The sequence below is a fragment of the Nilaparvata lugens genome, chromosome X (assembly GCF_014356525.2).
Source record: "Nilaparvata lugens isolate BPH chromosome X, ASM1435652v1, whole genome shotgun sequence".
NCBI classification, from domain to species: Eukaryota; Metazoa; Arthropoda; class Insecta; order Hemiptera; family Delphacidae; genus Nilaparvata; species Nilaparvata lugens.
In genome coordinates, this window is record NC_052518.1 from 16,307,724 (window position 1) to 16,321,639 (window position 13,916).

Below are 13,916 nucleotides of genomic sequence, written 5' to 3' on the forward strand. Positions count from 1 at the left end.
GACCTTAGCTAGATAGTTGTGTTTGTAGCAGTAATCATTCAACTAATATCAATATTCAGTCTCGAATAGATTTTAAGCTGCATCAACTCCAACAAATATAACTCACACTTCAAGTACGCTCTTCGACAAACTCGCAAAATGGCTGCTCTCTTCACAAGAAATTTCCACTTTTAAAAAAAATCGATGCAGCAGCAGACTCGGCTCAGAAACGGTCTGATTCAAGTGTTCAAAGGATGCCTACGGATAAAACAAAATTGAGTGGAGAAACGTTCATACATGCTTCAATCTCAACTACTTTTCCATTCAATTTCATATTGAGGAAAATCATCATCTTATTTCCGAGGATTTCAGTTTATAATTTCGAATTTTTGGGACCGATTCCGGGGAAAATTCTGGGTAATTTCGCTCATTGCGATTGGCAATACTGAAGCGTCCTTTTGCAATTTGTATTTTCATGATATCTTCATGTTGAAACTTAAACTTATTGACTGTGACTGTGAAGTGTGTGAAGTATAACAGAACGTTCTATGAATGGTTGTAAAAGTAAGTAGACGATTCTGTGAGATTTATTTCATATTTATTTCATCCTGGTTGCATAAGTTTGCATGGTTAATTCCATTGATTTCTAAACCAAGCACACAATGTGTTTAACCTCTGTGTTATACCTCGACGGGTTTCGGAACTTGGTATTTTTATTTTGATAATTTAGATATTCATTATTCGATCATCCGGTATTGATTTTAGAGCTTTATGAATGATAAAAAGTAGGTCACATTCTATTCTATATCTTGAATAGCGGCTAAGTCCTAGTAAGTTATCCTGCATATTTTATATCTCAACTTTGATCTCAACAATAATTATTAAAAAAAAATATTCTATTATCCCCCTCGTTTAAATACTGTATTCAAATATAATTAGGCTGCACTTTAGTATATGGGCCGCGGAATCTAGCATTGGGATTAGATTAGGAGAAGCTTGGATCAGGAAAAGCTTAGGTTAGGAAAAGCTTAGATTGAAGAAAGCTTAGGTTAGGAGAAGCCAGGGTCAGGAAAAGCTTGGTTTGATTTAATTATTTTTACAATCTTTCAAAGCTTCTGAATTGCATTGGAAGCTGAATAAAATGTGATCCTCAATATCGGTCTACACTATGCCTATGCAAACATATTAAACACTTCTAAAGCTAAAATACTGCATTTTTCCAAATATCTTAATAATTATTATAAAATTTTCTAACCTCAATTCTATTTCAATGGATTCCCTGCAAAAATCTAAATGAGATTTAGCCAATCTAGTGCTCACTAAAATAAGTTAAAAATGATTAAATATGAAAATTGAAAAGTATTGAGTGTGCAATTTTGTTTATTTTCTCAAATATCTCGAACAATTTTGAGTTTAGCCTATCAAATGACTGAACATTTTTTCTTTAGAATGTATGATTCAAGAATCAAGAATTTTATTGGCCATAAAACAGCATTACAAAAATGTAAGCAATAGGCTTCGTCAATAATAAGTAAAATATCACAAGTTGTACTATAAAACGAACAAATTTACAAATACACATTGAAATATTGTGGTAAAATATCACGAGTTGGACTGTAGAAACGAACAAAATTACACAAATACATTGAAATATTCCAGGTACTCATTGACAGAATAGAAAGCTTCAGACGTGAGCCATTTATCAACAGAAATACAAAACGTTTTCAATGGTAACTTCTTAACATTATCTGGTAGTAAATTAAACATGCGAATTTGTAGGTACTTATGACTTTTTAGAGTTTCAGTCAATGTAACTGTAGGTCTAGTTATATCGCCCCTATGTCTAGTATAATGTGAATGTATAGAAATATTTTTATCAAAATTAGACAGATTTTTCTTTACTGAGATTAAATTATAATATATATACAGACAAGGCAAGGTCATAATTTTGTGTTCTACAAATATTCCTCTACAAGATTCATTGTATTTCATACCAAATATAACTCTAAGTGCTTTCTTTTGCCATATAAATGCTTTTTTTTTGAAGAAGATGAGTTGCCCCACAGTTGTACTCCATAAATCAAGTGTGAATGGAAGAGACCAAAGTAAATCATTTTAATTACATCAAGGTTCACACAATATTTCAGTCTTCGTAAGAGAAATGTTACTCTAGAAAGCTTTTTACATAAATTCACTAGGTGATACTCCCAGCTGAGTTTACTATCTAAGTACATTCCTAGTAACTTTACAGGCTTGAAAACATCATCATTCAGATTCAGGTTACCAGTACTTACATTGTTGAGAGAAAATATTATTTGTTCTGTTTTTCTCTCATTTACCTTAAGTAAGTTGGCATTGAACCATACCTTAGACTCATCCATAGCCCTTCCAAGCGTATCCTGAACAGTTTTTATATCAACGTCCTTATGTACCAGAGTGGTATCATCTGCATATAATATTGAAAAGACAGAAACATTTTTACTAAAATCATTTACAAAGACTAGAAACAGAAAAGGGCCAAGGACTGATCCTTGAGGAACCCCCATGGTTACATCAAGGAAATTTGAGTTTGCACTATTCAAGCTAACCATTTGTTTTCTATTTTTCAAATAACTCTTGATCAGCATGAGCTCCTTATCTTTAATACCATACTTTTCAAGTTTTTTGCAGAGTATAGAGTGAGAGACACAGTCGAATACCTTGCTTAAGTCCAATAGTAAAGATTCAACTGGTTGCTTGAGTTCAAAACCATTCAAAACATATTCAACAAGTTTTTCAATTGCATCAATAGTACTATGATTCGGTCTAAAGCCATACTGAGAAGGATAGAACAGCTGGTTGTTAACAAAATATTCATTAAGTTAAATTACAATACATGTCTCAATGATTTTACTTAGTATAGGTACAATTGCAATTGGTCTATAGTTCTGGGGTTCATAAGGATCCCCCTTCTTATAAACAGGTGTAACTTTGGTAACTTTTAGAAAATCAGGAAAAACTCCTTCACTCAGTATATAATTTACAATGTAAGTCAGTTCAGATATAAAAACATCAACTACATTTTTCAACAAATAATTTGACATACAATACACATCCTCAGATTTTGAGTGACTCATTCTATTTATAATAAGACTAATGATTGTTTCATCAACCTTCTTAAATTTAAAATTTTGGTTATTCAGATTACTATTGATACTATTATTTAAAAGATCAGAGAAGTCTACATCATTTGTACTATTACTATTTGTTTGAATATTACCAGTAGCACATGACACATTAACAAAAAAATTATTAAACTGCTCAGTAGAGATTGGAATGACCTGTTTTGTTGAATTTACCAGATTACCTTCATTTTTGACAATTTGCCAGGCTGCCTTGCATTGATTTTTAGCCTCAGCTATAAATTTACCATTAGCTACAAGTTTTGCCCTAGAGATCTCTTGCTTGTATTTTATCTTTAAATTCTTGAACATAATTTTATACTCAAGGTTATTAGAGCTCTTCCATTTGTTATATATCACAAGAAGTAGTTTACGCATACTATCAAGTTCAGGAGTAAACCAGTTTATCACAGATGCTTTCTTCTTACCATTTATATTTCTAACATTTATGTATGGACAGCTAACATTGAAATACTTTGTAAAAATATATAAGAAGTTCCTAACAACACTATTTACATCTTTGGTATAAATATCAGACCAGTCTGCGGTATTCAATAACTGTCTGAAATAGTTTAAATTATCTTGAGTAATAAAACGCTTCTTAATGTATGTTTTACTACATGCGTCATCATTTTCAACCTCTGATGTAGGATCCAAATAGAAAGTAGACCAGATACCTGCATGATCAGAGATCATGTCCTGTTCTAGAAACTTTAGCTCCACACTGTTGGCTGAAATATTTGATGCTACAATGTCAAGACAAGAATTGAATCTGGTAGGACATTTATGAACACAGTAGATATCAAATGATCTTAGTAGATTTAACAATTCAATACCAGCACTAGCATTTTCTTTTAAGATATCTACATTAAGGTCTCCTGTAATAACTATATGTTTAAAATGTTTAGGTCCGTTTGTCAAATCAGATAAAATTTTTTCAAGATTTAAAATGAACTGGTTAAAATTAGAACTAGGAGGACGGTATATGCATAATATTATCACCTTAGATTTAGACATCTTAATAGCTGAAACTTCAAAAGCAGCTTCAATGCAGTACCTTTCAACATCTAGCTGTTCAAACAGCATACTTTTAGCCACGTATATTGCAGAGCCTCCATACGGTGATTGTCTACAGTAGCAACTAGCTAATACAAAATCTTCAGGAACATACAAAGAAATCTCATCCTCTAGGAGCCAATGCTCGTTAACACAAATTACATTAGCTGGTGTTTCACTTAAAATAATCTCCAGTTCATGTATTTTATTACGGAGCGATTGTACATTCACACTAAATATACACAAACATTTCCTAACAGCTTGCACAGTTTTTTCAGAAACTGATTTTAAATTCAAGTCAGTAATTGCCGTTCTTGACTTGATTGTAAAAAACTGTTTTCTGGCACAGTTTTGTTTCTTGGTGCTCTATATTTACCTACAACACATCCTTGTGGCCATAGATTGGGATGCATCAGTTCATCGGCCAGTTCAAGAGGTATACCAACCTTAAAAGAGCTATAAGTGCTATATTTGGAATTGATTCGTTCACAAACATAAACAGTTGAATCCTTGAGACTTTTTAGATAGGACACTACATTGTCTGTACTAACTGACGAGTCAAACCCAGATAAAAACAACCAGAACATTTTTGTAGCAGCTTTTAAAGGTACAGGAAAACCATCTTTAGCTTTCATGGAACCATGAATAACGCTATTATGCTTAAACCTCTTCTTATCATTCACCTGCGATTTGGAATTAACCGAAGATTGTAATTGGATATGTGAAGAATCATTACTTTTTTTATGCTTATTTGATTTTTTAACTACAGTAGCCCAGGTTTCATTTTTATTTTTTGAATGATCAGGTGTAGGGATAAGAGCAGTAGAGAAATTAGCAACAGTTTTATTTTTTATTGCTGTCTGAGCCTGAGTACACTTAACCTCAATACCGGATAATTGATCGGAAACGTCATTGTCACAATGTTGAATCTCGTCACATCGACCTGTATCCGTTATCGATGTTCTGTTGTCAACAAGATCGATATTGACTATCGATTTTTTACTCAAGGTTATTAGAGCTCTTCCATTTGTTATATATCACAAGAAGTAGTTTACGCATACTATCAAGTTCAGGAGTAAACCAGTTTATCACAGATGCTTTCTTCTTACCATTTATATTTCTAACATTTATGTATGGACAGCTAACATTGAAATACTTTGTAAAAATATATAAGAAGTTCCTAACAACACTATTTACATCTTTGGTATAAATATCAGACCAGTCTGCGGTATTCAATAACTGTCTGAAATAGTTTAAATTATCTTGAGTAATAAAACGCTTCTTAATGTATGTTTTACTACATGCGTCATCATTTTCAACCTCTGATGTAGGATCCAAATAGAAAGTAGACCAGATACCTGCATGATCAGAGATCATGTCCTGTTCTAGAAACTTTAGCTCCACACTGTTGGCTGAAATATTTGATGCTACAATGTCAAGACAAGAATTGAATCTGGTAGGACATTTATGAACACAGTAGATATCAAATGATCTTAGTAGATTTAACAATTCAATACCAGCACTAGCATTTTCTTTTAAGATATCTACATTAAGGTCTCCTGTAATAACTATATGTTTAAAATGTTTAGGTCCGTTTGTCAAATCAGATAAAATTTTTTCAAGATTTAAAATGAACTGGTTAAAATTAGAACTAGGAGGACGGTATATGCATAATATTATCACCTTAGATTTAGACATCTTAATAGCTGAAACTTCAAAAGCAGCTTCAATGCAGTACCTTTCAACATCTAGCTGTTCAAACAGCATACTTTTAGCCACGTATATTGCAGAGCCTCCATACGGTGATTGTCTACAGTAGCAACTAGCTAATACAAAATCTTCAGGAACATACAAAGAAATCTCATCCTCTAGGAGCCAATGCTCGTTAACACAAATTACATTAGCTGGTGTTTCACTTAAAATAATCTCCAGTTCATGTATTTTATTACGGAGCGATTGTACATTCACACTAAATATACACAAACATTTCCTAACAGCTTGCACAGTTTTTTCAGAAACTGATTTTAAATTCAAGTCAGTAATTGCCGTTCTTGACTTGATTGTAAAAAACTGTTTTCTGGCACAGTTTTGTTTCTTGGTGCTCTATATTTACCTACAACACATCCTTGTGGCCATAGATTGGGATGCATCAGTTCATCGGCCAGTTCAAGAGGTATACCAACCTTAAAAGAGCTATAAGTGCTATATTTGGAATTGATTCGTTCACAAACATAAACAGTTGAATCCTTGAGACTTTTTAGATAGGACACTACATTGTCTGTACTAACTGACGAGTCAAACCCAGATAAAAACAACCAGAACATTTTTGTAGCAGCTTTTAAAGGTACAGGAAAACCATCTTTAGCTTTCATGGAACCATGAATAACGCTATTATGCTTAAACCTCTTCTTATCATTCACCTGCGATTTGGAATTAACCGAAGATTGTAATTGGATATGTGAAGAATCATTACTTTTTTTATGCTTATTTGATTTTTTAACTACAGTAGCCCAGGTTTCATTTTTATTTTTTGAATGATCAGGTGTAGGGATAAGAGCAGTAGAGAAATTAGCAACAGTTTTATTTTTTATTGCTGTCTGAGCCTGAGTACACTTAACCTCAATACCGGATAATTGATCGGAAACGTCATTGTCACAATGTTGAATCTCGTCACATCGACCTGTATCCGTTATCGATGTTCTGTTGTCAACAAGATCGATATTGACTATCGATTTTTTACGAACTGTCGATTTATTGAGTCTGTTTTTACAAGCACCATTCAATTTCAAACTGTCAGTTTGACACACAGGTTCTGGCTTGTCGGTGGAATTTAGAAATGTTTTGAATTTCATGTCAATTAGCCTAAATATTCGAGTTTTTCAAAAAGTTTATCATTAAAAGAATTAATTACGTCCAACTTTGTGTCCATTTTACTTACCTTTTCAGATATAGTTAAAATTTATAGATAAAATGAATTGGATTCTAAAAATTTGCAAAAATTTTGGAGAAAATAGGAATTATTGAAATGGGTCTGAAATTATTATAATCAGAAGTAGAGCCCTTTTTAAACAAGGGAATTACCTTAGAGTATTTGAGGCATTTAAGAAATATCCCCTCATCAATGCAATCATTAAATAAGCAACACAAAATTTCACAAATAAAAGGAGAAGCAAGTTTAAGAATAAAAGAATTAAGATTAAAAACATCAAGACAGGAACTATTTTTTAAAGATAAAATGGTGTTATGAACCTGTTCAACACTAGTATGGCGGAAAACAAAAGAACTATTTACAGCATCAGGTACAGAATTTTTAAACTTATCAAGATAGTGTGCTACACTGTAATGCGCAGGAGGAACACTCTGGACAATACGATTAACATTGTCTAAAAACAAATTATTAAAACCATCTGGAGTGTGACCATCACTGTCAAAACACTTGGATACATCATTCTTGTTCATATTCTCTCTTACTATAGACCACAATATCTTGGGTTTTACAGTAGCCTGAAGGATACGATTATTATTGTAATTACGTTTGGCTTCTTTCACCATTTTTCTAAAAAGTTTTTATAGTTATTAAAACTTATTCTATAATTGAGCAAACCAGTGCTTCTATACAATTCATATAACATTATACAGAATTCTTTCATTTGTCTTAATTCGTTGTTATACCATTTTAAATTATGTGAAAAAGTTCTTCTGGAAACATTCTTCAATGGAAAAAACACAGTCCAGAATATCAACGAAACTTTCATGGAAATGGGCAAATTTATCATCAATAGAAACAAATGAAAAAATAAACAGCCAATTTACTACAGCCAGTAAAGATTCAAAATGGATAACATTAGTATTACATATATGACGAATAACTCTATTGGGTTTATGATCAGCAGAAACAACAGTCTTATGGGAGCTTAAATCTAATGAACACTTAAAAATTATGGCAAAATGGTCAGACACTAACATAGGTTTGACTGCTGTTGAAACTAATCTATCTACATGAATAGAAGTGGCAACATTGTCGATACATGAGCCTGAACCAAACAAGGTGCTCGGTCAAAAATTCTTCAAGGTTCTCACAAGATGTATCAGGAGATAATCTAGAGACAAACAGGAACATTTTACGATCCAAAACTGTCAGATAGTCAATACCGGTCATGTTACCAGTAATAAATTTTCTATTCTTTTTAACATTTACATTACCCTGCAACTTGGAACTCACAGGCCGTTGTCCTTTGTTTCCAGGAACTGGGTTTTTAGGTTTCCTATTTTCCTACCAACTACTGAAGCCCAGCTGTTATCATTAGACTTACTAACATTGATTGTCGGAACAGGTAAGTTTGAGACACATACAGATGGAGAAGAAGATGATTGTATTATCATTCAACTGATCATGCATATAGATCAAGTCACTGTCACTATTGTTATTGTCCTGATCGGGTAACTCAATTTTCTGATTAAAATTACTATTATGTCCATCATAGTATTTAGTCAGTTCTTTAACACTTTTATTCAAGCTGTCAACACGAACATGTTCATAATTGTCCTTAGTCACACTTAGAAATGTTTTTAATTTCACTTCAATCATAGATTCAATTTTTTGAAACAGTTTATCATTAAAAGTATCAATTGCATTTAATTTAGAACCAATATTACCAAGTCTAATGGCCAAGTCAATAATATCAGCTGACTCAAACCTGGCTTCACGACACTTTTCTAACCTGGAATCACAAGATGGACAGTTCCATTTGGAAAGGTCACCTAACTCACCAATTTTCTTGAGATCAACCGATGAAATATTAACACATTTGGCATGATACCATTTTTCAACACAAAATGCATCACATATAATAGCTTCATCACTAACATCTATTGTGTTTTTACACAGCCCACATAACGAAGCACTAGAAGGGTCAGCCATCTTCAATGGTCTCAAGAAGTAAATGTTTCAGCTCCTTAAGAAAGTGTGATCATTGACTTGAGGTCCATCGGCACTTTGTTAAAATAGTGTGCGCCAGCATAAGATTGGGTGTGCTTGAATTTCTGGAGCCTATATTGCGGAAGGTCAACAATTATTTGGCCTATGTTGTTAAAATTTATCGTGTCGGTTACTATCAGTAAGGATTGCAGGGTTCTGTCCGGCAGCAAGAAGTATTGTTTTCATAAGATATATTGCGACCACAGTGAACAATAAATATTTTATTTTGAATAAATAGTGGTTTGCAATGCTCCCTGAAATCCCGCCTCAAGATAATCCTAAATGCATTTTTCTACAGCGAAGTATTCTGTCTATACAGTTCCTTAGTGCAGTTCTCTATGCTACGATTCCATATCTCAGCAGAGAGGCAAACAGGGCATGGTATGAAACCAATGCTGCTTTCTCATCTGCTATGTTCCTAATTCTTATCACGTACAGGGACGATGAGAGCCTGTTGCACAAATTGTTTTGTGTTCACCCCAGTTTAGGTTCTGGTCAATTATCACAGCAAAAAACGTTGTGCTCAAGTTGTGCTCATGTTGTCTTCTGTCTCAGGCTCTTGTCTTTGGTTGTGTGTGAAGACCATCTTTATAGTTTTCTCCCCGTTGTTTGTCAGTTTGAGATCACTGCATGCTAATGAGACTCTTGGAATGCCAAGCTGTACTACTCTCTTTGTCCGATCCTCTTTGGAATGATAATTGTGGTGTCATCTGCGAACAGCACATATTTATTACTAGCAGGTAACCCGTGCTTCGCAAGGGTCTATTTTTAAACTTGACGTGATGAAATATAGAAGAATTAATGAAAATAGGCCTATAAGAGTCCTCGGTTGATTAAGAATTTATAAGCAGCATTTCAAGTAAATCAGTCCAGTAGTTCAGACGTGATGATGCGTCAAACATAATTTTCCTATCCTCTACACGTGTTCAAGTCAGTTCTATCCTTTATTATAGTATCGAAGACGATAGATAGGTGGATAGTGATGTGGATCGGGAATATTCCCAGTGGGAAGGAACTTATGATTTGGGAATATTTCCGAGGCCAAGAAATTTTGGGAATTAAGAGGATTTATGGGAACTTAAGGGATTTTATAAAATTGCTCTAAAAATGATTGAAATTGATTAATCCCACTCATATTTTACTTCAATATAATCAATAAATCATCATTCTATTTTATATTGATCAAGCTCACCCACATTTTACATTGATATAATCAATAAGCATCATTCTTTGAGCCTGTTTTTGCTCACTCACTCACTCACTGTCTTTTAAATACTTGTATAGTCCAGTCAATGAAAGATTATAGAGGAAAAATTTTGGAACACAAATTTTGACCCCGTAGCTCTTTTACGGGTATTAAGGGGGTAAACATATCAAAAGTCCTCACTCCTACCCCCTGTGCTAAGGTGGTGTGGGTGGTTCGAAAGTGCCATATTTTGTTTTTTGCATATATCTCGAACAATATGCGCCTTTCGGAAATTTTTTTCGAACACAATCATAATATTAAAGCTCACAAATTATCCTACAAGTTTCATTTCCAACATTTTTCCATATCTCTCATAGTTTTCTAGGAATGAGCTCTCTAAGGTATCACATTTTGAAGAAAAACCCTTCCGGCTCCAATTTTTTAATCTTTTTGGCCTTATAACTTTTTAAAGATTTATTAAAAAAATCCGTCCTAATCATGGGCTCATAGAACTCATATTCTCTTCAATTTCTCATTATTTTACTCATCTCACAACGATTGTTGCAGCCGTTATAGTGTTGAGTGTGAAATCTTCAGTTTAACAACAATAGATCAATTGTCAGGGAAATTGGGAGAGAATGTTTGGAACACAATATTTGACTTCGCAGCTTTGTTTGAACTAGTTAGGTGAACATATCAAAAGTCCTCATCCATACTCCTTGAGCTTAAGGGATGAGGGTGGTTTAAAAGTTGCATTTTTTCATTTCTGGCTGACACGCATGTAACTGGGAAACAATGCATTTTAGCAACATGGCTAAGTGAGTAAAAATGAAGCTAGATAAATTTCCTACAATTTTTGTACAGTAGAGTTTTGTGATATCTTCTATAGTTTTTGAGATATTCACTTTTAAAAGTGTAAAATCTTTGAAAATACAGTTATTCTTCCAACTTTTTGCACTTTCAGGGCTTATTACTCAACAACAAGCATCGAAAAAATGTAATTTTTTATACAGGGGGTAGGAGTGATGAATTTTAATATGATTACTCCCTTACTATCCTTAAAAGAAGAGCTACGGGGTCAAAAATTGTGTTCCAAAAATTTCCCTCTATAATATTTCATTGACTTGACTATAGAACTATTTAAAAGACAGTGAGTTGTAGAGCATTCAATTCTCTCCAATTTAATGTATTTTTTCATCATTTTAGCCTTCCATCAATTTTTATAGCAATTTTAGAGTTGTGTGTGGTAGGTGTGAGGACTTTTTATATGCTTACCCCCTCACTACCCTTAAAATGACTTCGAGGACAAAAATTTGGTTCCAAACTTTTCCCTCTATATCTTTTTGAGCATTCGTTGCCTGGACTAGTATCTTATCACACGCCTCAATGACTCCTGAAATGTTGTGAGGTGTGGAATTATTTTCTTTTTAATACTGTAGTGGATTAAACTTGTGTATGCTCCTTGTTTTAGTTTGGCCTATTTTACTGTATTTTATAATTTCTAATTTTTGGATTTATATTCTATTCTAATCTTTAGCCTATTTAGGGGTCAATTATTTTTGTGCGGAGAAATTGAATAAAATCATGCAATGAAAGTTAAATTATCAATACTTTGCTGACCTGATCTACAGGCATTTATTAGTAAGTAAAAAAATATTATTCAACTTTTAAGAAATGAAAGTAGTGATGAATAATAGTGGTGCAATTGAATGATTTATTGAGTGCTCATTTCTCCTTTCAGTTTATGAACTTCAAATTACTGTTTTCTTTTAACTTACTACAATTTATATGTTATTCATCCTTATATTTCTTACATAAATCTGTTGTATAACAGGTGATTGAGACCATGTGTAACAATAATCGTATTTTTCGGCCATTTTTTATGAAAGAAATCATAAATTTCCTTAAGTTCCCATAAATTCCCGAGAATTTATGTTTTTTGGGAATATTTCTCTTAAATTCCCTGGGAATATTTCCTCGATCTCCCGGGAATTTTACATCACTATAGGTGGATGATATATTCATCTATCTATCATCTTCTATACTATAATAAAGGATATGAATGAGAATAAATTTTGAAAGGTTTGAGATATCGATGTGCGGTTTTCACCATACCTTTTCTCTGGAAATCCTTTATCAGAATCATGTATCATAATTATGACCACCTTTCAATTAAAAAAAGAAGTTGGATTCAAAATGGCGGAAAAAATTTGGGTGCAACGGAAAACCTGTTTTTATCATTCGAAAAGGATCCCCAATCTAATTAAATCTTTCTTTCTTTCTAATTAATCTTTCTTTTAATTTCCCTTTTAAGAGAAATGTTCTGCTGCTTACTTACAACAACTGAAAGCATGACAAATAATTGAAAACTTGATGTAATCAAATCTTGAAGAATTTAAAATAGGTATATAACCATCCTCGGTTAAGCAAGAATCTATATGCAAAATTTGTCAGATGCAAAGTTAATCAGTCCAGTACTTCAGACGTGATGATGCGTCCAACATAATTGTCCTATACTTTACACCTGTATACATGTATTATAGTACTGTATAGAAGATAGATGGATGGATGATCATTGTTATTTTACTAAAAAAATAGAATAAGTTGAATAGTTTCCCTTTCAGAGGGAATTTTGACAACCCACAAAACTCATTTTTCATTTGAATATATAACGAAAAGGTGCATATGACCTTATTTTTTTGCTCAGCTTGCCAAAATACCCCTCATTCCAATATTAAAATTTTCGACGGACTGTACAGTGAGTCAGTCATTCTATCAGGGCTCGAATAATTTTGAAATTTTATTTAAATAAAAATGGAAGAGAATAATTTATATATGTAAATATCAACACCTTTATTCAAAAGTTACATCTGGTAACACCTAATATTATTGCTGACGCTGTATTCCATTGTAATGCTCGATCTTAGTCGAGCTTAGTCAGTCTACTGCCAAACTTCACCGAGAGCACTTCTCTCTTTTTCGATGTATATTTTATAACTATGTGTTTAAAAGTTTTCTTTTTAAAAAGGTGTTTGGTTACCCCAGAACTATAACTGGCGCCCGAACTACCTTCCTTACGTTTTTTCGAGGTTGTTCATTTAACAACAAGTTTTTTTCGATTTGCGATCTATAATTTCGACTGCGTGAAAAATCCGGAAAACCAGTGGTGAACCCTTCAAGACAAGTTCTCTGCGTACCACACCTGCGACCTTCGAAGTTCAACCTGGCTCACAACGAAGACTCCTTCCACAAATTTGAGACGGAAGTAAAACTACCATCAACTGTAAGTACAGATGCGAACATTTTCTTCACTTCATCTTCTACACTCATTCGACCGTTAAAATTAGACCCTGTGATCATGTCAACCAAATCTATCCCGAAATATTCGCTGGACTATATTCCAAAATTCGATGGAACTTCTAATAAAATTCCAAAATTTATCAAATCTCTCCAAGACATTTTCAATCTGTATTGTAATGATAAAATTGAACAATCACAACGCGAAGAAAATCATTGGCTGTTATTTACTGCCGCCCTCCACAGTTTGGAAGGTGCT

General features: G+C 33.2%; 1 protein-coding gene across 4 annotated transcripts in view; it reads left to right on the plus strand.

Annotated features, from left to right (window-relative positions):
• The first annotated feature begins 404 nt into the window (after positions 1-404).
• Positions 405-13,916, plus strand: part of LOC111051593 — a 57,481-nt gene continuing 43,969 nt past the window's right edge. For 2 of the 4 annotated variants that reach the window (XM_039442515.1, XM_039442518.1), the window contains exons 1-2: positions 406-543; positions 8,442-8,530. The gene's annotated coding sequence lies outside the window, so the exon portion shown is untranslated. Of the gene's footprint in view, positions 544-8,441; positions 8,531-13,916 lie in introns of all 4 variants that reach the window. The other 2 variants (XM_039442517.1, XM_039442513.1) reach the window with 2 other exon arrangements.